At 35.8% G+C, this 22741-nt stretch overlaps 1 protein-coding gene across 2 annotated transcripts in view; it reads right to left on the minus strand.

Moving 5' to 3' along the window:
- LOC106140962 (GAS2-like protein 3) overlaps positions 1–22741 on the minus strand; it is a 91772-nt gene that overhangs the window by 23614 nt on the left and 45417 nt on the right. For both annotated transcript variants that reach the window (XM_060950335.1, XM_060950334.1), the window contains exon 2: positions 14058–14100. The gene's annotated coding sequence lies outside the window, so the exon portion shown is untranslated. The remainder of the gene's footprint in view (positions 1–14057; positions 14101–22741) is intronic.

The following is a 22741-nucleotide window of genomic DNA, read 5'->3' on the forward strand; positions in this document are numbered from 1 at the left end:
ATTACTTTGTTAGAGGCAGCCCTACTGCCATCACATATAGTAACCAACGCTAACCGCACACTCACTTTCGTTAGCCGCGGTCGGTTATACGATTATGTTCTACGAAATTGTGTTAAAGAAATTCAATATTAAAATAGAAACTGAGATTTCGTAACCAGAGCGGTTGGAATAAAACATGTTGATTGTGGATTTAATGAGAGAACATTTTATAGTAACACTTGAGAATGCTTCGTCAGCGTGAAACAAAAAAGTCGCCTTAAAATTCTTTCTTGTCGGCACTTTCGGGAATCGTCCCATTCATTCATTATTCATACTTTATTCCTTGCGAGGTAGACAGAGCCAGCAGACTTGAAAGACTGACAGGCCACGTTCAGCTAATAAGCTTAATGATAGAATTGAGATTCAAATAGTGACAGGTTGCTAGCCAATCGCCTAAAAGAAGAATCTCAAGTTTATTAGCCTTAGATCTCTTAGTCGCCTTTGACACCCTCTGTAGGTAAGAGATGGAGTGGTCCTATTCTTTTTTATACTGGTGCCGGGAACCACACGGCACCCACAAGAGAATTCTCTCTTAGTGGTTTATCGTATGTTAGACTTAATAAGCCACCTGAATGCCACACTCTAAATCCCTAGTCTGAAGGAATAGTTGACTGACGTTATCCATGCTCAGCGGAAAGCACTATAATAATTTATTTATATATTCTTGATTGTTATAATAACAATTTGTAAAGTACAATAGGCTATATGCTAATAGCATTATCTAACAGTCTACCATTGGGTTAAGCAGAAAACTTTTGAGTGGGTGATAATAAATAATGTATTATAAACATACTATACTATATATAATATACTTAATGTATATGCAATATATATTGCATATTTTACATTATATATCTGCAGCAGATTGCATACAGAGAGGGAGAGATTTAGCTGATTAGCTGAAGTAACGCATTTAAGTATACGTATTCGAAAAGATACTTGGTACACTTGACTTCATTATAATAAAGGGCTACAGAAACGAATGACTATTTTGTAACTTTGATTTCGAATCATCATAATCATAATTTTTTTTAGGAAAAGATTCATAATGCAATAAGGCCGCCTTTTGTACATTACCGTAACGTAGATACGCTTAGGATAAATCTATTGTTATAATTTTATGTGTAATATAGGGTATTCTACACATAACATATATATATATATATATATATATATATATCTATCAACACATCACACAACATTTGAATACTTAGTTATAGCTGGTATAAAATTTTGCATATATTTAAAAGAGGCGAATTCCCGAAAACAAACCGACATTTCATCAGCATAGATTCCCGGCAAATAGTATTAGCTATCGTAAACGATATCTCTCGCTCGCTCGTCGCATCATAAACTCTTCATTGATGCACTCGATCATCAATGGGATCATCGGACCGTCTCCCCCTCCCATCCCCCCTCAGGGCGCGCCGCTTCCGTTGCGTCGCCCTGCGTATGGTACAAGTGGCAAGCGCGGCGATTTTATGACGTATCTACTGACAAAAGCATCTCCAGTGAATAGAGGATGTGCTAAACTTAGATCGTCAATAAAAAATGGATGTGCTGCTTTTTGCTAGGTATGCAATATATACAAAAAAGTTATAACAACGTAAACATTAATTTTATATATTTGTGCGGCGGATAGACCTACGAGTCTGTGTATGGATGAAGTTTAATGCTAAATGTGCTACCTTAAGTAAGCTTTTGCGATTGGTAAAGAACAAAAATTTTATAAAAACAACACTTAATACGCATCGCTTATAATTTTGTCTACAGAAAATATTAAGTACTTGCATCCTATAACTTCTATTTACACCACACACCCACTCACTCGTATTGTACTCTTAAGTGCAAACTTTAAGCTTCACAAAGCCGATCTTTTGCGCCCTATGACACTGATCATAAGGTAGACAATAGTGGCTAATGTTTTGTTTATGTTGGTGTACAAAACCAATTTATTTTACGTGGGACAGCCGCGCCTGTCTTGGCCAGTGTTTCCCGCTGCAAACCCTTTGAAGTTTAGTAGAAACCCTATTTTAATTGGGTGAATATATAATACTAGCTTTTACCTGTAACTTAACACGCGCAATTTTAGCGCCACCGACAAAAGAATCCAGGCATTTCGCCTATCCTATGGGTTCTATAGTTTTTGCCGGGATGAAAATTACCCTATGTCATTCCCAAATAACCTTACTTTCGCATATATAATATTAGCTGTGACTAGAGGACGCCAGCGATTCCGAACCGATTTATTTATAAGTAACTTAAATTTTCATTTTTGTACACCATAAAATAAGTTAATTTTAAACTGAATAACTATCGTTGTTGGCAACACACACCCGCCAGGAATGAATACTTTTTAGTTTTACGAGCCATTTCGTTGGTTTGCGTTGTGTTGGTAATAGCGGTGGACTAGTGTTGCCCAAATGCAAGAACAAGACGAGACTTAGCCAGTCTTGGTCTTGGTCTTGCGCCAATACACCTGGTCTTGGTCTTGGTCTTGGTCTTGCGCTCCCAGTCTTGGTCTTGGTCTTGGTCTTGCAGCAAGAGTCTTGCAAGTCTTGCAATTACCTATTAGTCTATTACTATTTATTAAAGTTTACTTTAAATCTTAGAAAAACGTATTAGAATTGGAACATTGTGAGCTTGAATTAACATAGCCATAGGTAAAGATCAAGCAGATTAATAAATAACTGAAGATTTGATAAGAAATTCGAAAAATCAACTGACCTACGATATATGTCATTTTCCATGGAAGTAACTGTTTCTTAATAAACATTTATGATTTATAAGCTTACATTTGCTAAAACATGTAAAAAAACAAATTAATTACAATAACTTGACTGTATTTTAAAGAACAATACTTATCTGTCTAGAAAGAGATTGAACCCTCAACTTATAAGAAATTTAATAAAAAAGTTTAAGGTTTTATCATTTATTTGAATAAAAAATAAAATACAACACAAATCAACAGCTTTATCATTAGGTTATGATACTTTATATCAATTTTTTGACCAAGAATGAATACAAAGTAATCATCTGGCTGACTCATCACTTAACCTATTTCTATGTTTTCTAATTACTAATGATGCTTTAGAAAATAACCTCTCAGCAGGTACTGAAGTTGCAGGTATTGAGAGAAAATCACGGGCCATTTTCGATAAAATCGGATACTCTGTATCATGCGTCCTCCACCAATCTAAAATGTCTCCCGAGCTGGCAGTTCTTGATTTTCTCAGGTACTCCTCCAACTCGTCTATCACTAAGCCTTGAAGACAAGATCCAGATGACGTCGAGGGACATTCATAGAGTTTATCAAAGTCTATTACGTCTTCATCTTCATCACATACTTTATTTTCTTTTTCTGGTAATTCCAGAGATTTGTTCAGTGAGTGTAGACTTTTATATTCTTCATAAAGTTCATTGAACTTGCGCAGACTTTCTGTTTTAAGTTGCTTCCCCCACATTGTCAGGTCAAAAGTCTGAGCATTATGCCTTGGGTCTAAAATTAAAGAAGTACAATAAATCCAGTTGCTCTTCTTGTAATGTTTAAGCATTTTGTCTCGAGCTGCTTGGAAAGCTAGAATGAGCCTTTCATCCACTTCAGATCGATTAGGTTTCTCATCTAACTGTTTTACCATGGATTCAATTTTATCTAGCAAGAGATTGAATGATACAATGACTAGCGGTAATGTAACATATTTGTCTCCACCAAGTTTTGTACTTAAAAGTTTAAAGTTTATTAGAAATTTATGTAATTTTTCGAGTACCTGCCATTCATTAGCTGTGATTTGAAAATTATTTAATTCAGTGACAGAACTGCACAATATGTCAATGCCCGCTCTCACTTTTAAACCAAATCCAATCATATCATGTGTGGAATTCCATCTCGTTGGACAGTCAAGAATGGCATTAAGATTTGATGGCACGCCAGCTGCTTCACAAGCAGACTGAAAGTTCTTCTTCACTATCTCACTTCTTTTTATTTTACTGGAAATACTGCGTAACTTTGTTACAGATGTACGCGAGTCAGCTCTCCAGTCCAGTTTTTCATATTCTTTGATACAGTTTTTTGCGTCTCATAGAATTCCTAAGCGTACCTACCTATACACCGAACTGTTACACCTAACTACTCAGTGAAATAGCGCTAAGTCCTAGCTGCAAGACGCAAGAGTCTTGCAGGCTATGTCTTGTTCTTGCTCAAGTCTTGCACGGTCAGTCTTGATCTTGGTCTTGCGCCAATACACCTGGTCTTGTTCTTGGTCTTGGTCTTGCAAAAACGCAAGAACAAGACCAAGACTGCAAGACCAAGACTGAATTTGGGCAACACTACGGTGGACCTACCTCGTCTAGACTGCGGTAATACAACACAATAATCTGTGTGGTGTTATGTTTTCATACGATGAACTAGCTACGCCCTATTTTTTTTTGATTCCGCCCGTTGTTAAATTTCGAAATGAGAGTTTACTAGTTTTGCACAACATTTTGAAGCAGATGAAGAACTTAAGGTGAATTCCTTTTGAGTAAAAATTCGATATACCTACAACATACACTGAATAAGACATTCAATGTATGTTGAAGGCAACTAAAGGACCAAAACACTTACTATTGCTAGAGTATTGGAATGAGCCAAGGTGGAGCTAATGACTTAGATCATGGTGCGCACCAAATGTTCTAAGTTTCCACTAACTTGAGTACATCGTATCGCGTCCTCAGTCCTTACGGAGTAGGCTGAGTCAATTTTTCAAAGGTATAAACAAAAGTTACAAATAGGAACACACTCGTAGAAATCTAATTTATTCTGCTGATAGACACTTTTGTAAGAGATACTATATGCAATGCATGCCTTGGTTCTACGAGTATTAGGTATGCAAATGTTTCATTTGCTGTCACTAATTACACTCGATGATCGTTTCAAAACTGAGGAACAATTTAAATAAAAATGAAAGTAAGTACGTAATTGCATCCTCATATTTCACAGCCCAAAAATCAATGAAATGACCAGCGATTATCACGTTCATCCGAAATTAGCTATCGAAATTTTGTAATTTCCTGCTTTTTTAAAGTTTTAAACCAACTTTTAAAAAGAGGAGGTTCTCAATGACGTAGAAAAAAGGGGGAGAAAGGGTTAAAAGAGAGGATGAAAGATTAGATTTTTACGACGAACGTATTCGCGGGCAACAGCTATACTCGTATGTTATGTTATTCCATACAAGTGCGTGTCTAGTGCCACTTCTCACGTGATGAAAGCCTCCGATGCCGACAGTTTCCGAATGCAAACCACCACATATAGATACAAGATGCCTGAAGTGAATGACAATTTTACTGTTGGTGTCGCCTGGAGTAGCATCTTCCGATTGAGGTTTTAAGATCCAGTTTAGTAGGTCAGAAACGCAGGTCTGGTAGTAACCATACCTACTATTCATCCATACTTTATTTATATATTTATTTATTGTTTAGTCTCACGGTTAAAACGCTGGACGGAATTTGATGAAAGTTGAATTACCGACATCAAACATAGCTTATCTATTTTATTTCAAAAATGTCCCTTTAAAATAATGTCGTTGAGTTTATTACGAGTAACAACTTATGCATACTAATATTTATTATTTAGGTATTTAAACTTCGTTCAAAGGGAAAGTTTAGGTTAGTTCGTTTAATTAAGACTGAAGTAAAGCAATAATAATTTCGTTCTTTTCTTGTTCAATACTAATTTACACAGATTACTTATAGGAGAGCAAGGAATTACTGCTCATCAAAAAGTACATGTTTTACCGATAAAATAATTTAGGTACCCATTAGTCAAGAGAAAGTCTCTGTTTACTATCAGCAAATGGTCTCGGAACAAGAAAGTTAAGTACTCAATTTGTCCTGCAAGCCATTATAAAGGCATGACAATAGGTGCGCTCTGTACCTACCCAGATAAACAGTCACACCTTGGTTGAGTTATACATCAAATTCCTGCAACAATAGGATGACTTTGACCACGAATCTAAAGTCAGGTTATTACACGAAACGACTTCCGTCTGAACTCCGCAACTTTTGCAGGGGTTCCTTGCCTACATTGGATCTTAGTCATACATTCTGTTTCTAAATGTGTAAGCTTCCCCTCAACGAAAGAGTATAGTACTAATATAACTATGTACATTCTGTTCTACTATATAAAATTCGGCAAGAAATATCCATTTTTATATCCTGGAATCACGAGGATACTCCAAGGCCATCTCCATAACGGGAATTAAAACCACCTCCTCAGTGGATCTATAAATACTACCACTACTTGTTTACACCAGATGGTAAACAAACCCGGGGGCGCGACACATGTCGTACCAGATGTTTAGCTACCGTCGCATGTGTTTTTTGTTTTATTTTTGTCATTTTTTGGGAAGGATTCCCTGTCTCAAATAAGTTTACGCCACTTGACTTTTTTTGCAGAAAGATTTGGCAAAGTTTTTACAAACAGGCTAAGTGAATGGCATACGGTATGCCATCAAACATTATGTATTTCATAAAGATTGTATTTCATAAGTGAGGCATCTTGAAAAAAAAGAGATGTTACGTGTGATGAAAAGATTATTTTGTGTGGAGGAACCAAGAAGAAGCTGTAAAGATTGTAACGATGCATGTTGTAGTAAACAGTCACTGTCTACCCATGCTTACGGGAAACAAGCGTGATGGTAATGTCTCTGCACTCATTTTGACTAAAGAGAAGACGGTTCTGAAAAATTAGTTTTTAAGTGTAGTTAGTTAAGTGACGAATAAAATATGGTCAATACATAAAAAGCTTAAAAACTTAGGATTAATTTTTTTTAGGCGATGAGCTAGTCCTGTCACTGTTACTATCATTCCAAGCCACAGGTTAACGAGGATTTAGAGTCTTGTTTAGGACTGTCAGCTCTGTCATTTCTGAAGCGATACGACGTGATATAATGTATTAAATATTCAAATATCACTGTGTTCATATAATGCAACTCGCAAGATAACAATCGTCCTTAAATTCACGAAAGTATTTTATCGCGAACGTTTCAGTAACGGAAGTGATGCAACGAGGTGCATTGCAGGCTGAGTAAATTAGTTTAAACATTCTTGTGATGCCGTCGGTTACTAGATCGTTATGATAATATTTTTAAATATATTTAAATACCAGAGTACGTCTGTGGCTTTGCACGCGAAAAACGTAAAATCCCGTAAAAAGTGAATTCCCGAAAATCCCGCGGGAATGGTCCCGAATTTTTGAAAATGATCTTATTGCGGCTCCTAGACCAATTAAGAAACCTACTTGACACGTTTCAAATATCTTTACCTGGTGGTTTTTTTGTATAAGTATTTGAGTAAATTATGAATTCATTTGAAAGTTTGTGTTTTGGATTCTATTATGCGTTGCCAAGGATTAATAAAATAACATTAGAGTGGGTTTTTAACCCATTTGCAGGAAAGATTAAGAAAGAAACAAAAGTGTGGTTATATCAGAGTAATAAGTCTTAATGTGGTTTTAATTATTTTGCAGATACCCAAAATTTTATATAAGGTGCTATTGTTTTTGCGTTACATTAAGTACTTGCATAATTAATTACTTCAATATCACACTGAAAGTCTTTTGAAATTATGTTGTATTAAATTTTACACATCTATTGTTTTGTAATGTTCGTCCGCTTGTCCCAGCAAATTTATTCCGAGACGATTCGAATGAAACTTATGGGCGTTAGTTAGAAAAATACTGGGAGCCATTCCATACACGTATACAGGCACCGCAAGCGGTAATATAATTGGGTAATATAAGTAAAAATAACATTTGGGAGTTCTCGCCCGACACTCGCATGACAAACCAATTTATCTCTTGATCTGATTTTTATCCTATGCAAAAATTTCATTTAATTAAAAATATCATTTTCAAATTAAAGCAGAAATAAACCACTACGTGGTTCAAAAATTTAGCTTTGCAGGAACTGTACGGTGCCATTAAAACTAATAATTTTCTGGTTCAGGCAGATTGTACTTCGATCGAATCGATAAAATCATCGGCAAACAGTCGCCGCGGGCGATTCAATTAATTCTCAATCGATTTAAATCGATCTAGCTTGAAAATGCCTTACGGCCAAAGGACACTGATTGCAATTTATTCGGTTGTAATTAAATTCATTTTGAACCAATTGAATGCTATGCTTGGAATTATTTATGGTTTATGCAAATGTTATGTAAATAAAAACTTTAAATTAATTTTTAAAACTTTAAGGTAGCGAGCTAAGTTTCTTGTGTTGATATTGCTCACACGGGTAGATGTATTGCAAAACTTGGGATCTTCTTACATGCGGCGGTCTAGCAACCTGTCTAGTCACCGCTAAGCCATTCATCTGAAATTAGCATTTAAGGCTTTTTGAGACTTTAGACTCTGTTAAGGGAAAAAGATGTGATATATGTATACTTACATTTATGTAACTCTTATATTTCGGTGGAGTTCCTAAAATATGAATGGTAATAAAAGTACATATGAGTCATCGCTTGTAAAATCACTGATGTGGTCGTTATCACCTTTTTACGATTATGGGTGGGTGTTGGTATCTTTCTTCACTTCAATCACGACTAATAACGTGACCATAAAATGTACTACAAATAACTTACTTAGTTAATAAGTTAAACAAATATATTTTTGTATAAATCTGTTGTCACCATTATACAGTTTCATACTTTGGTGTTTAGTAAGAAATTAAATTATAGATTTATCATTTCTGTGTTTGATGAATATGGATGAAGCAAAAGAAGTACATATGTAGGATTTGAAAAGATACCCTCCCCCAACGGGAAAGAAAAGTGGTTTCATTTGCTTGTTCCTCAGTCAGTCATTTCCTTATACATACATACATTAAATCATGCTTCTTTCGGGGTAGGCAGAAACATTGTATATCACCTTAATTCATAAATTACACAGCCCATTTCATTATTAGCAAGACGAGTTAGATGGTATTTGAATACATTAAAACTAGTCATTTCCACTGTACCAGCATTGCCTGCCACTTTTTGTCTAAGACACTGATTTCTTTGGCCGTCAGTCAGCTTTCCTTGGCGATTCCAGCAGGCTTATAAGTCGTTCCTAGTGCACTCTTCCGTAAACAAGATTTTAAACTTTCTTCCGCATTGAAATCAATGTACTTACCTCTTTTAACTTGTAAGACTAGTTCATATAAAGTTTGAGTTTATTCTATAATTTATTTGTCTCTCATTTCTCTTACCTGCGACGTTTATCTAAAACACCACAACGATATGTCTTCTTTTGTGAATGTCGCCAACTTGAATGACCACGTAAATCATTTGTTACACAGTCACAAAAACAAACAGGTCTTGATATAATATTGCGAATAGTTTAGATTTAACATTAAGTATGTGAACCTTTTATTTTCGGCTCATAATCAGCATTATTCAGAGATGTTGTAATTGCATACTAATTTATTACGCGCTAACACCGTTATGGGTTATGTAACACTAATTAGGGTTAACATCCGATGCGTTCCTGCAATCTCGGGTCACCCGGCAGAAATTAACCCAAATTGTAATGTAATACTTGGAAATGTATTTAAGTGTACCTTATTAGGAACTTTTGTATTTTATGTTCTACAAGTTATCTGTAAGGCTGTAAGTACTTTTATAAGAAGAGGTGCTATACTATCGGCCAAAAATCATACGGCTAAATAAAGTAATTACTTTTAGATAATTTATTTTTTGATATATGTAGTTTTTTTTTAATATTATCAAGGAGTGTCTAAATCGTCACTATACAAATTTTTTTATAAGGGCTGATGAAATTAGTAAGTATTCCTTGCAGCATTTGCTTCGTTCAAGTGGCAATTCCCAACATGTATGCCCGTATCTCAAATAGGATTCTTTTAAATTGTTTTTTTAATATCGGATACAAGGTATCAAGAGCTTTTGACATCAACATTACTAATTATAATTAAAGTAACATACGTACACGTAATCTCGTCTATATCCCGTGCGGAGCAGACATAGCCAGTAGTCTTGAGAGGACTGATAAGCTACGTTCAGCTGTTTGGTTTAATGATAGAATTGAGAGTCAAATAGTAACAGGATGCTAGCCTGTCGTCTACAAGAGGAATCCCAAGTTTACAACCCTATCCCTTAGTCGCCTGTTACGACATCCATGGGAAAGACTTGAAGTGTTCCTATCTTCTGGTTCTTTCATTCTTTTTTCACTTGGTGCCGGGAACCACACGGCACCAATAGTTTTATAAAAGTTACCGCTTCTAAAGCACGAGTGTAGAAGAGGCGGCATCAAATAAACTACAGAATTTCATCGACGTCAATTTACAAGTACTTAAGTAAGTAAATCCAATTAATATGTTATTATTAGATGCCATCGAAGTATTTCTGTGTTAATCAGCATGACCTATCTCGGCAATCTTATCTGCCTGTATAAGTCGCGTTTCAATCAACCAATTAATGTGGTTAATCTGATCGTGTCGGCGTGTTTGTGACCAGGTGACCTCTGAACAACAAACATTCTCCACTTCTTTATGCAGATATGACGATTTTAATCCACTGTTTTGATGGACACGTCTAGAGTTAATGCAAGTTAGTAATTTGATTGCTTCAGATAATTATCGAGTGTCACTCCATTCTAAGAGAATCACTTCGTATCTTTCCCATGGATGTCGTGAATGGCGACTAAGGATTTGGCTTATAAACTTGGGATTCCTCTTGTAGGCGATGGACTAGCAATCTGTCTGTCACTATTTGAAACACAATTCCATTTTAAGGCAATACAGCAAAACGTGGCCTTTCAGTCTTTTCAAAACTTTCGCTCTGCCTAACCCGCAAGGGATATATACGTGACCATATGTAAGTATGTAATTACTGAGTAAAGATGTCAGAGGCCGTGAACAGGTTTAGAACAGACATTTCGAATAGAATTTGTTGATGTTAACTGAATTTAAAAAAATATTCATCTATATGATTCAGAATGCCATTCATAGATGATATACATAAGTTACCATAGCTTCCATCATATAAACTAGACAATTCGTATACTATAAACTAGGATAGAAGGTCATAGCTAGGATTCAATACTTATTGACCTATTCACCGGACGTGTGTTAGCGGTACAAATTTTATTCTATGCATAAGAAGTATGGCCGACTTGTAAATAAGGAGGTAATTTAGGATCTATAGATAGCCGTGTCGTTTCCAGCAGAGAAAAATAAGATCCCTCTCTTTTTTGTGGATGGCGCTAAAAACGCCTAAAGTTCATCAAAGTTCCACAAGGCGGGTGTCACCGTTACAGATTTCGGTGGGATGGTTACTTCTTTTCACAGCAAGCTGTGTCTGCGGAGTTAATTGAAGTGACAATGTGATTAAAATCTTAGTCTTCCTCACTTTAATGAAATGTAAGATCAATGAAATCTTTTTCCACTATTATTTTGAGAAATACCTACAACAGGTCATAAAAACTTTGGCAAATCTTTTGAAAGCGTCAGTATACCCGCGGGAATATATAAAACTGAGAGTTTATAAATTTGGTATCGTTGAATTCTTATCAGAAATTACGAGGAAACTTTAGACTAGGTCATTGTTAGTCTGTAATGAATCAGTGATTGAAGTGGCAAATTAATTATGTCGGAGCTTGATGTGCCGCTGACGGTACAATTCAACAAACAGCTTTATTATATAATTTTGTTTATGGTTTCGTTCGCTCGCTCCCGTGAGAATTAACAGGAATAATAAAATACAAAAAGAAAAGAAATGATTCCTTTTATTTGTTCGTTAATTATATATTCCTCTATCGAATCTCACATTCACCGTGGTTTTCCGCTTTTATTATTGTTTGTTCCTTGCACAGAACATTTCTTTTGACACGTTTCTTGACACTATTCAGATTAATCACAGCGCTATACTACTTGAACTACCATTTAAGCAGCTGGGTTACGTAACATTTGGAAATGCGACAGACAGCCTAACCGACATTTGGATGTGCCAAATAAGGAGCATGACATTAGCTGAGTGCTAAATCAATCGGATATGCTATTCAGAGTGCGTGAAGAAAGTGGCTGATTCAAATCAGTTTGGACCTAGCTGGCTTGTGTAAAGATGGATGAGGCTTCGGTCGGGAAGCTTCTGATATAATATATGTTATAAATAAAATCACGTCTTTATCTATGACAAGGCACAGCCAAAATTGAAACCCAAGTTTATAAGCCTGAAAGCAACATCGTCTTGAAACCTTCAAATAAATTAATTCTATTTTCTTGGCCAAGAAGCAGCGAAACAAATTGCACTTTCCACTGCGTGACCAATGGGTAATACCACACTTTTAAAACAGAATCCCGCGCTCTGCTTTTTGCGCTCATGATGATAAACGCTAACTCTATAGTTTCCACTCTTAATTCACACTCGCAATTTGCCTGTCGTCTATTGGCAGATTAGAAATCTATTTATACGACAGGTATTTACTTAATAGTACGGTATTCATTTAAATTACACCTAGGAAAAAGTGCTTGAAGAAAAATAAAATGACTAACTAGAAAATTGTTACAATAATACTTACTGAAACAATTTTCTACTTATTTACACATATATTTAGGTACCATATATACTTGCTCTAATTTTTAACTTCCGGGAAATATTATTTTCGCATAAACATACTAAAGCTGCAAAATTAAAAGCTAATAGAATTAAAGTGTAACAAAAAAATGCCAATAAATTAAACATAAAATAACAACAATAATGTCATAACATTTTCACGCAAAATAATATTTATGTTCTTTACAACTCCATACTTTGTCCGGTCGCATAGTTTCTTGTTAAGTACATATCTACTGCATTATTTCCATATTGCACAGATTGCATTTACCTCCATCAAATACGCAATTGAATGCAATTGAAAACTAATTGCAGCAAAATGTAACACTGACCGTGTAAACACTTAGCGATAGTCATTATTGCGAGGCGTTGCTTGACAAATGTATCAGATATCGTCGCTGCGCGAATTCTATGCGAGTAGAAAGTATCGCCAATATGGACCGTTGTCACACCTACAATTCAGCATGAAAACGTAGACATAGGTACATTACATTTTTTTATTATAAAATAATATATTAAAGAATCAAGTTTTGATTTTGATGCTACATAAACACATACACATACACATAAACTCACGCCTCTTTCCCGGAGGGGTAGGCAGAGACTACCTCTTTCCACTTGCCACGATCTCTGCATATTTCCTTTCACATAAACACGCAACTTGTAGATAAGTATTATACTCTCATTGCTGTGAAAAGATTTGAAAAATATTTATAGAAGACGCATAATTCTGAATTTTTGATACAGTAATTAGTAGTAATTATCAAGTCACTTAATATCTATGAGATCCATTTTCTCTAGAGGGATTCTCTTTATGCGACTTCCTAGCGATCTGTCCCGACTCAGCACAGCACGGGTAGCGTATTTTTAAGGAAGGTGTTATCTATGTATAGATAAAACCTTCCTCAGAAAACCTCTTTTCGATTCAAACAGGTACAAAATCCGACACAACCAACGTAAGCGCCATACAGACAGTGAAAAACACGGAAAGCTTACTTTATGATATGTTATGATGCAGTAAAATATCTATGACACGTACATTAAGGGTGAGTTGTAATTGATATAAAGAATCCTTGTCATGAAATACTTCAGTACGTCAACATCTGGCCCTCGCGTCAACTTTGTAATATCAATTAAATGATGCACACCACTTACAGGCCACCCTGTGTGGAACCGATTCGATACTCGCTCGATGCCCGAGAATTAATCATTAACGATTAAATAAATCGAGATTTCATCTCTTACATGAAGCGCATCGCGGTGGAGAATATTACAAACATAAAGTTAATCGTAATGTGTAAGAATGAGAGGCGTATCCGATCCAAAAAGAAGGTTTGCATAAACGTGATAATGTGCATTCTATAGATATTTTATTGGAATATTGGATAATTAAATAAATAAATACATAGGACTTACACAAAAATCGTACTTACCAGATTATCAAAACGTCTGCAACATTCTCCAACCAGCGGTGAACTGTAACAAGAAAAACCAAGTTCAATTCAAATTCAAAATCTGTTTTAACTTATGTATGTACGTAATTATAAGTTAATGTTGACCTGACTTAAAACAGCAATGAGTTGAATTAATACATTGCAACAACTTGTTAAATTATTCTTAAAGTGAAAAACTGAAAATAACTTTGCGTCTGCGTCGGGTGGTGCAGTAAAACATTTTTTTCCCGAACCATGAACTAATGTAATGTAAATCTAATATAATTACACAACACATACCTTCGTTTTGTGAAAATCGGCTGATGTTTACAAAGCCTAGTTATGTGTATACCTTACAATTACTACTGACTTTAGTTAGTAGTTTAGTTAGACCACTAACTTCAAATACGAGTGTGTGGATATGTGCACTTAACATACTCGTACCACTCAGAAAACAGTCCCTTTCAATGGCGTCCGATCGATTAAAATTTGAATAAATTGAGATATTAATCTTTTGGTCACATTCTCATTACCATACTTATGTCATGTTTCTGTCCCACCTCCGACTTTTGACCCACAGAGCACAGACGAATAGCATGATTATATTTTTGTTCTGTGTAAACGAGGCGTTAAATGTTTCTCATAATAATATATACTGTCAAAGTTGTAGACTTATGAATTTGTATCGAGCAAAGCAATTTACTTGCGTAATAACTTGTGCGATGACCAGTAACTTGATGATTTATTGGTTTATGAATTCGATATTAATTGTTTTGGATTAAATATTTCATAATAATTATTATTATATAAGTGTACCCACTTTACATTTTTTTTTAAATCTCTCGAAAGTAATGATATCGTTCTATGAATTGAAATAACTATGGCGTAAAAAAGAGAACTTGTTGACTGGATAAGGCGAATTGCAATGTTGTTTAAAAAAACTCTTTTGTGTAATATGGTTGAGTTTGTAAACTTTTGTAACCGAAGTTTCAATTAAAACTTGCTTGACGAATTCGAACGCGCCTACCTCCGGCCTTGGCCGTGAGTCGGCGGTCGGCAGCGCAACCAAAACACGCTCGTAATGACCATAACTCGGGTGTTCTGCACGTTTATCTATGTATATTTATACAAGGTGGTATTATATTATATTAATAATGGTTATTATTCGTGTTAGAATGCATTTATAATGACAATGCTTTTTTGCAGAAGATTTGGTCATAACAGAAATACATACAACATATATACATATATACAATCATAAAACAAGCACACAAAAAAAAATAGTAATGTAGGCTTTGATCTTACGAAATAGGTATATTATCAGGCTGTTTACGGTGCCACGGGGAAGCCGCTAGTCCTTTAAAAAGACGTGAAATTATCATACGAAATCTCTTACTAAATAGTCTCGAAAATACTGGAAGGCCACGTTCAGCTGTAAAGCTTAATGATGGAATTGAAGTTAGCTAGCCCGAAATTTTTTGTTAAGTACCAATTTTAATATCTTTAGATTAGAACCTACTACTTTTGATTATTGCCTCTTTCCTCACAGCATACGTATTGGACACTACCGGGCCGCGGGGTCAGGTTATCTGTTTCTGGTTTCACTTTCAAAGGGAAGCATGAACATGATCGCACCGCATTATATCTACTAGGTACCTGTTTGAACCAACATGAGACCGAGAAGCCGACAGACTACTAAAGCGAGTTTACTAATTCTTGACAATTAAAATTTCGCGTGCAGATAGGAGTTTGAATAACATTAGGACCACTGAACATGTAATCCTTAAAAAGTATGGCTACCGAAAAAGGCACTGCGTAACTCAAGTTAACAAAGAAAAAAGTGTTTGTAGCGGATATTTCAAAACAAAAAACTGAGAATTCAATATGAAAACTATGTTTATCGTTTTCATAACATAATGTACTAAACTGGTGATATTACAATTGAAGATTAATTTTATTGATTTATTTTCAATAAACTGGCCAGAAATTCTCTATGATGTTACAAATTTATTCAATTCAATTCAAAATCTTCAATCAGAGTACATCAGTTGAATTACAGTTACTGCTTTTAAGAAGGCTTACAATATGAACCCTGTTGGGCATCGCAACTTGTTAATAATATGGAACGGCGGGCAGTTTTATATCGGCTATTATGATGAATATAACAATTATAAAAAAATGTATTATATTTGGAATACACATGTACAAATACTAATAAGCTACGTCAGTAATAATAATCCTATAACGTAAGTTAATAAAAATTCAAGATCATGCATTAAGCTTTTAAAATTAAAAACTACAAAACTCACTTCATACTTACATGAAGACAACAATGTAAGAAATTCCCTATAGACAGCACGGTCGAACGAGTCCTAACCTTGGGTTCTGGCGCTCTGAAGGGCAGAACAGACAGACAGACGACGATCGCCAAAAACGGAAAGAACGCAACAGGTGCTGAGCGTTACATAACTGTTGCTGGGCGGTTTGACATTACGTAGATATAGCCGGTTGTTGTTGTTGAACGTAAAGTGGACAAAGGGATAATGTACGTAAATGATTCGGTTTTATTAAGCGTGAGTGCCACTAAATAACTATAACGATAACTAAAGCAACAAGTACTAACATACAATACAACACGTTATAACAACAATAATACTCCAGTCTTAATTATATACCTATACGTGATTATATATATTTCACGGAGATTAATGTATTATATAACCCGTGAAGAGGTAACAGACAAACAAATAAACTCACTTTCGCATTGCAATATTAGCTGGGATTCTCTAAGAAGAGCCAAAAGGAAGAGCTACTATATTTATGAATCTGAAAGTAAACTGTTTGTCTTTATTATAGTATATAACAGAGTAAATTATGCCATGTGAACACAAGGCGCCAGGCTTACGTAGTCGTCATGTAAGTATAAATATTTGTGATAACATCATCATAGGCCCACTTTAGTTCAGATAACATATGGTGATAATAATTCACAGATTGTGTGAAATTCATCTAAGCTATCCATGATGATAAAAAATGTATAATTTGAAAAAAGATGTTACTTTTTTACTGTGCCGACCCCACGTAAAAGTCGAAAAAGGAAACGACAAAGAAAAGAAAAAAAAATATAATTAAATTCCGTGTGGTTTCAACTCATAATGAAACTATATTCAATTTTTTTTGTAGGCGATCGGCTAGCAACCTGTCACTTTTTGAATCTCAATAGGCTATTTGACTGTAATAAAAATATACATTTCTTTTATGTCATCATTCTTAATATTATTTTTTTGGAGCGATTTGTAATAACGCGAGATAAAAATATTGCATTATTTTAACAAAATCCGTCTCAGAAAATTAGGCTTTTTTATGCAGCTGTCACGTGACTAAAAACGAACGTGATTGGCTATTTCTATTATGACGTCAATTATCCATAAACAGACTGTGGATCGTACTGTTCCTTAGTATTTGCTATTATTTATCAAGATTTTATAAGTGTTTGATCGCTCAGGATTACTCAGATAACATAGGTATTTAATAATGGAAACCAATTTCGCGAAAGCTGACAGTCGAAACCTACCAAAAGACTTTTGGTAGGTCCACTTTTGCCAAAAGTGGACCCTATAATGGTTGGCGTCTTCTTCAAAGACAATCCAGATTTCTATGCTGCCGAACTGAGGAATGTGAAAACATCAATGTAAGTATATCTTGGTAACCACTGATCTTAGAGATCATGATCTGAAACCACTTCTTGCGAATATTCAAATCCATCGGCATAGAAAAAAACGATTTCGTAGGAGATTTTATTGTTGTATTAGTGCATTTAGGCACTGCACAACATTTATAGGAACTCATTTTAAAAATTTTCACACATATGACGTGGCACAAGTTAAATAAAACAAGAGAAAATCAAAACTTTTCGAAACACCAACAAGCTTTGTATGATATTTACACGAAATTTACGTCACTGCATGCCATGGCCGCCATATTGCTAAAAGTCGCGTTTTGGCGGCATATTTGAATATTGCAGTTTCTTTTTCGATTTTTTAATAAAATAGCTGTAATAAAGGCAGAAAAGTATTTTTGTAGGGCTCCTTATAAACAAATAAATAGCCTAAGATAGTTTTTAGAACTTTGTCAAATAGCCTATTCCATCATGTCATACGGCTGAACGTGGCCTTCCAGTCTTTTCGAGACTGTCGGCTCTGTCTACCCCGCAAAGGATATAGACGTGACTATATACTGCTTGAATGCGTTACTTGTTTACTATTATTTTGTATTAGATTAAGGCTCATTGTAAGTGAATTTAATTCTTTGTGAGTCAAAATAAAGATCTTTAAACCTAAAGTGTGAAGTATGGAGAAGGATATATGTGTACTTTTACAATACAAACATTCCTACGACTAGTTATTGCCCGTGCTTTGCCTGCACTTTGCCTGTCTTCAGTTATTTGTCATCGTGAGACAGATTCTATAAAACTATATTCACTCCATTCACCATCTCTCATTCATTCATGTTCCGTGTTGAATGAAAGCGTGAATAAAGAATTAGTTCCAGTGATAACATCGCTCCGGCCATCAAACATTCAACTCCAATTTAGTTTGTAAACATATATAAATCAGCGTGTTTGTTTATTAGAGGAGTAACTTTATTTTATTTCTGGTGCCTTACACGACAAAAAAAGACGGATGCATTTAAAACATACGAGTAGATGCGTTCTTACATATAGATATATCATGCAGTGTAGTTACCGGCACAAATAGAAAAAAAGAATAGGATTTCATAAAAGGCAACTGAGGGATAGGCTAAAACTTGGAATTTTTTTAAGCGATGGGCTATCAACCTGTTTCTTTTTGAATATCAATTCCAACAATAATCCAAACAACTGAACTTGGCCAATCTTTTCAAGGCTGTTGGCTCTGCCTTCCCCGCAAGGGATATGAACGTGATTATATGTATGTATGTAAATACTAAAAACCTATACCAAATATATACATACATATATATTTTAATATATATTTGCAGCAGATAATATACAGAGATTATTTACCATTTAGAGATGCATGAGATTAGCATGGCGCAAACAGCAGAGGAAATCCTGCTGAGAAAGCCGGAGGCTGCTTTGTTGTCGACCAATCCGTTTCAATTGTCAATGGATTCGGTTACAATAAGTATTTAAATACTTATTGTATTTTTTTTAAGTGCCGTGTGGTTCCCTGCTTTTTTGCAAAAAAGAATAGGACCGCTCCATCTCTTTCCCACGGATGTCGTAAAAGGCGACTAAGGGATAGGCTTATAAACTTGGGATTCCTCTTTTAGGCGATGGGCTAGTAACCTGTCACTATTTGAATCTCAATTCTATCACTAAGCCAAACAGCTGAGCGTGGCCTATCAGTATTTTCAAGACTGGTGGCTCTGTCTACCCCGCTAGGGATATAGACGTGATCATATGTATGTATGTTGTATTTTTAGCGCTACGATGACAGACAAAAGATGGCACCCAAATGATCACAATATACTTACAAACTGAAAAAAAACACAAAAGGAAAGGATTATTACATATGGTATTAATTTAGTCTGTGCTGCCACTATATCAGTAAATTAACGTCCGGTAAAAATGCTGCAGTGTAGTTTGTTTCGCCGCTTTTCTTTACCTGCGGTTTGGCAGACATCCATGGGAAAGAGATAGAGTAGTCCTTTTCTAAACTGCCGGGAACCACACGGCACAAATAAGCTAAAGAAAATCGTGATATTTTTTGTTATTCATTTTGTTATACACCTCTAGCGGCTAGGACATACTCGTATGTATATAATTATATGTAATTGTCATTCCTGCGCAGCTCTGTAATTCTGTAATGCGCAACAGCAGATTAATTGACCTGCATTTGTTGCATGCTGCGCATATCCAGAGAGCGCTGATTTTAGTCTTTTCACTACATAAAAATGTAAAATAAAAATGATGCAGATTCTATATTGAATTAACATCAAGGTAAATAAGAGTGTCTAGCGCGTGGTATTTACTTTAAGCCATAGAAAATGCATTAGCTAGTAAGAAAAATAGACACCGAAATCAAAAATAGTGTTTGCAAATACTTGATAAATATTATACAAACCTTATTAATGTTTTGTTTCATGAAGATTTTTTTTTTCCATAGAGTGAGCTTTGTCCTAATCTAAGACTAAGGGATACTCGTTTTTTTTTTTTTTTTTTTAGTTTTCCCCTGGGTGTTACACCACACCCAGGGGGAGTTTATTGCCAAAATCTCTCTGCAAGGTTACAGAGACATTTTTAAACAGAGTTATTTACATTTTATGTGAAAACTATAACATGACGTTGTACTTCTATTATAGTCTGCTTATGCTAATACGCTTAAGTATTTATTTACAATATTTGTTCCAATAACTATAGTCATATATCTATGTTACAATATTTATAGAACAGTGTCATAACTTTAAAGTAATCTTATATTATACATTTTGCTTCTTAATTAGTTACATATTCTTTATTGTTTATTTAGTGTATTTCTCTCTTAAAGTTTTCATATCTCTTTGTTTTAATTATAATTATTTACATTTATATACCAGCTTAACTCCGCTACTATTTTGTACCTAGTAAGTACTGGCAACAACATGATTTCAATCAAGACAATATTTGCATTTCTTGTCAGTGAGCATGATTTGCTAATGACGGTTCTCATGTTTGATGTTTTGTCAAACTTAATTGATACAATAAAATTTTTATCACGACTTTCGTGGTCATCCATAAAATTGTCATTCCTATAAATAAAATTGTATACTAATTCTATCCTTAATTTAATGCAATAAAATATCACAGCTTGTAAATCGTCTATAAATTGTCAATATTTAAAACTGTAAAAATGTGTAACTACCCTATTATTAAAATCATGAAGTCATTTTTAAAACATATTTGTTATTATAATGTTACACTAATAATCATTACAACCATAGTAACAGCCAGGTTATTATTCATCTTTTAGACATAAATATGTCGCTTCTCATAAACGACTTAATATGTTTTCGTACCAGCGAATATTTTTATTCGCTGATGCGGAGCCACTCGTTCTTAGTTGTCCATGCGAAAGCTGAGTCCCCTGGTCCCCACAGACGTGTCGCGACATGCCTCATATTATTGTGCTGTATAATGATACAACATTAACATTACAATTGATGTGCCGCGCCACGCCCAGTGGAACAGCAGACCCATGCTTACGCATAAGCGATTCTGGATCTGGCGAGAGCCTCCCACCTTTGCCTGACCTGACAGGCAGAACTAAAAGCATTGTGATCATAACTCACCACGTTTCTGTCTGCCCGGCAGTTCAGGCACGATGGGACGGCTCCCGCCATCCAGCCCTGGCACGCCTCCCTCCGGTGCTCACCACCGCAATAGCTGCACCGTTCAACCGTCTCCTTGCAGTGGCGCCTGCCGTGGCCGTAGCCCAGGCACATCGAACACTGGACCAGCGGAGAGTAATCCTCCGCCTGGATCCGCTGCATGTCGATGCGCACTGAGCCGGCCTCGACCACTGCTCGCCACAACTTGGGAGGGACACTTGCCACCACGTGCTCCAACAGCGGGTTCCTGGATTTCTTTCTGAATTTAATTTCAATATTTTTGTCATTCTCTTCCAATGTTTTAAAAATCTTGTTGTTTTGGTCTAATAGTTTTCCTGTTATTTGATCGTTTGAGTTTTTCCTAAGTACATTTTTAAAAATTAAGAGTGGGTTTTTATTTTCGATATCTTTGACTGTCAATTTTTGGATGTTATTAATTCTTTCCTTTATTTTTTCTCTACCTTCTTTAGTTTTGCAAGATATGATAACTTTTCGGTCTCTGGTCTTCCTCACTCTTTCTATACGAATCCAGTCCCCGCCCTCTCCCGCTACATTTCGGATCCTATCCAATACCTCGTCACCCGTTTCCACTCCCTCCTTGTCATTGACAATAATGGAGTGTAGGGTGACGGGTGCCTCCTTCGGTTTGGCCGCGACCTGCGAATACGTTGGAGCACGTGTGGTCGTCCCTGTTCTGTCCTCGCTCCGCCTTTCAATCATCTCCTTTATCTCCAGTATACTCTTGGAGTTCTTATCAAGCTGGTTGGCAAGCGCAGTCAGCACATCCTCCATTTTCCCGGTTTTGGTTTCTTGGGGGATCGGGGAAGTCTGCGTGCGGACGCTGGGTCTCTGCCCTGGTGTCATGTTTTTCCACTCCTGGCATGCTCCCAGGTCGCAGATGAGGTCATCTGCCTGTTTGATTTTCATTCTGATCGAGTCTTTTGTCGTCCTTTTCAGTCTTAATGCTGACTCGACCTCTTCGCTAGCTGCATCCAGGAGGTCTCTGATTTGACCGCACAGCTCGTTCCTATCGTCATCGGTCAGTATTTTTCTGCGCTCGCTTTCTTTGAGGTAAGGCGTTTTGGGAAGACATTGAATATATCTGTTCCTGGTGGTGGGGGTTATATTTGTGACAAATTCTGGAGAAGAGTCATCAGGCAGTTGGGTGGGCGATATATCATTCTCACAATATGTGAGTGTCTTTTTTTTAAAAGTCACCGATCTGGGTGTACGAATCATTATCGCAGTTTAAAAGGTAAGTTTGTAAAAGTTGTAAATGGACACGAAATATTGTATAAGTAAAAGGACAACACAAAAGTAAGATCTGGTCAACT

Source organism: Amyelois transitella, chromosome 21 (genome assembly GCF_032362555.1).
Source record: "Amyelois transitella isolate CPQ chromosome 21, ilAmyTran1.1, whole genome shotgun sequence".
NCBI classification, from domain to species: domain Eukaryota; kingdom Metazoa; phylum Arthropoda; class Insecta; order Lepidoptera; family Pyralidae; genus Amyelois; species Amyelois transitella.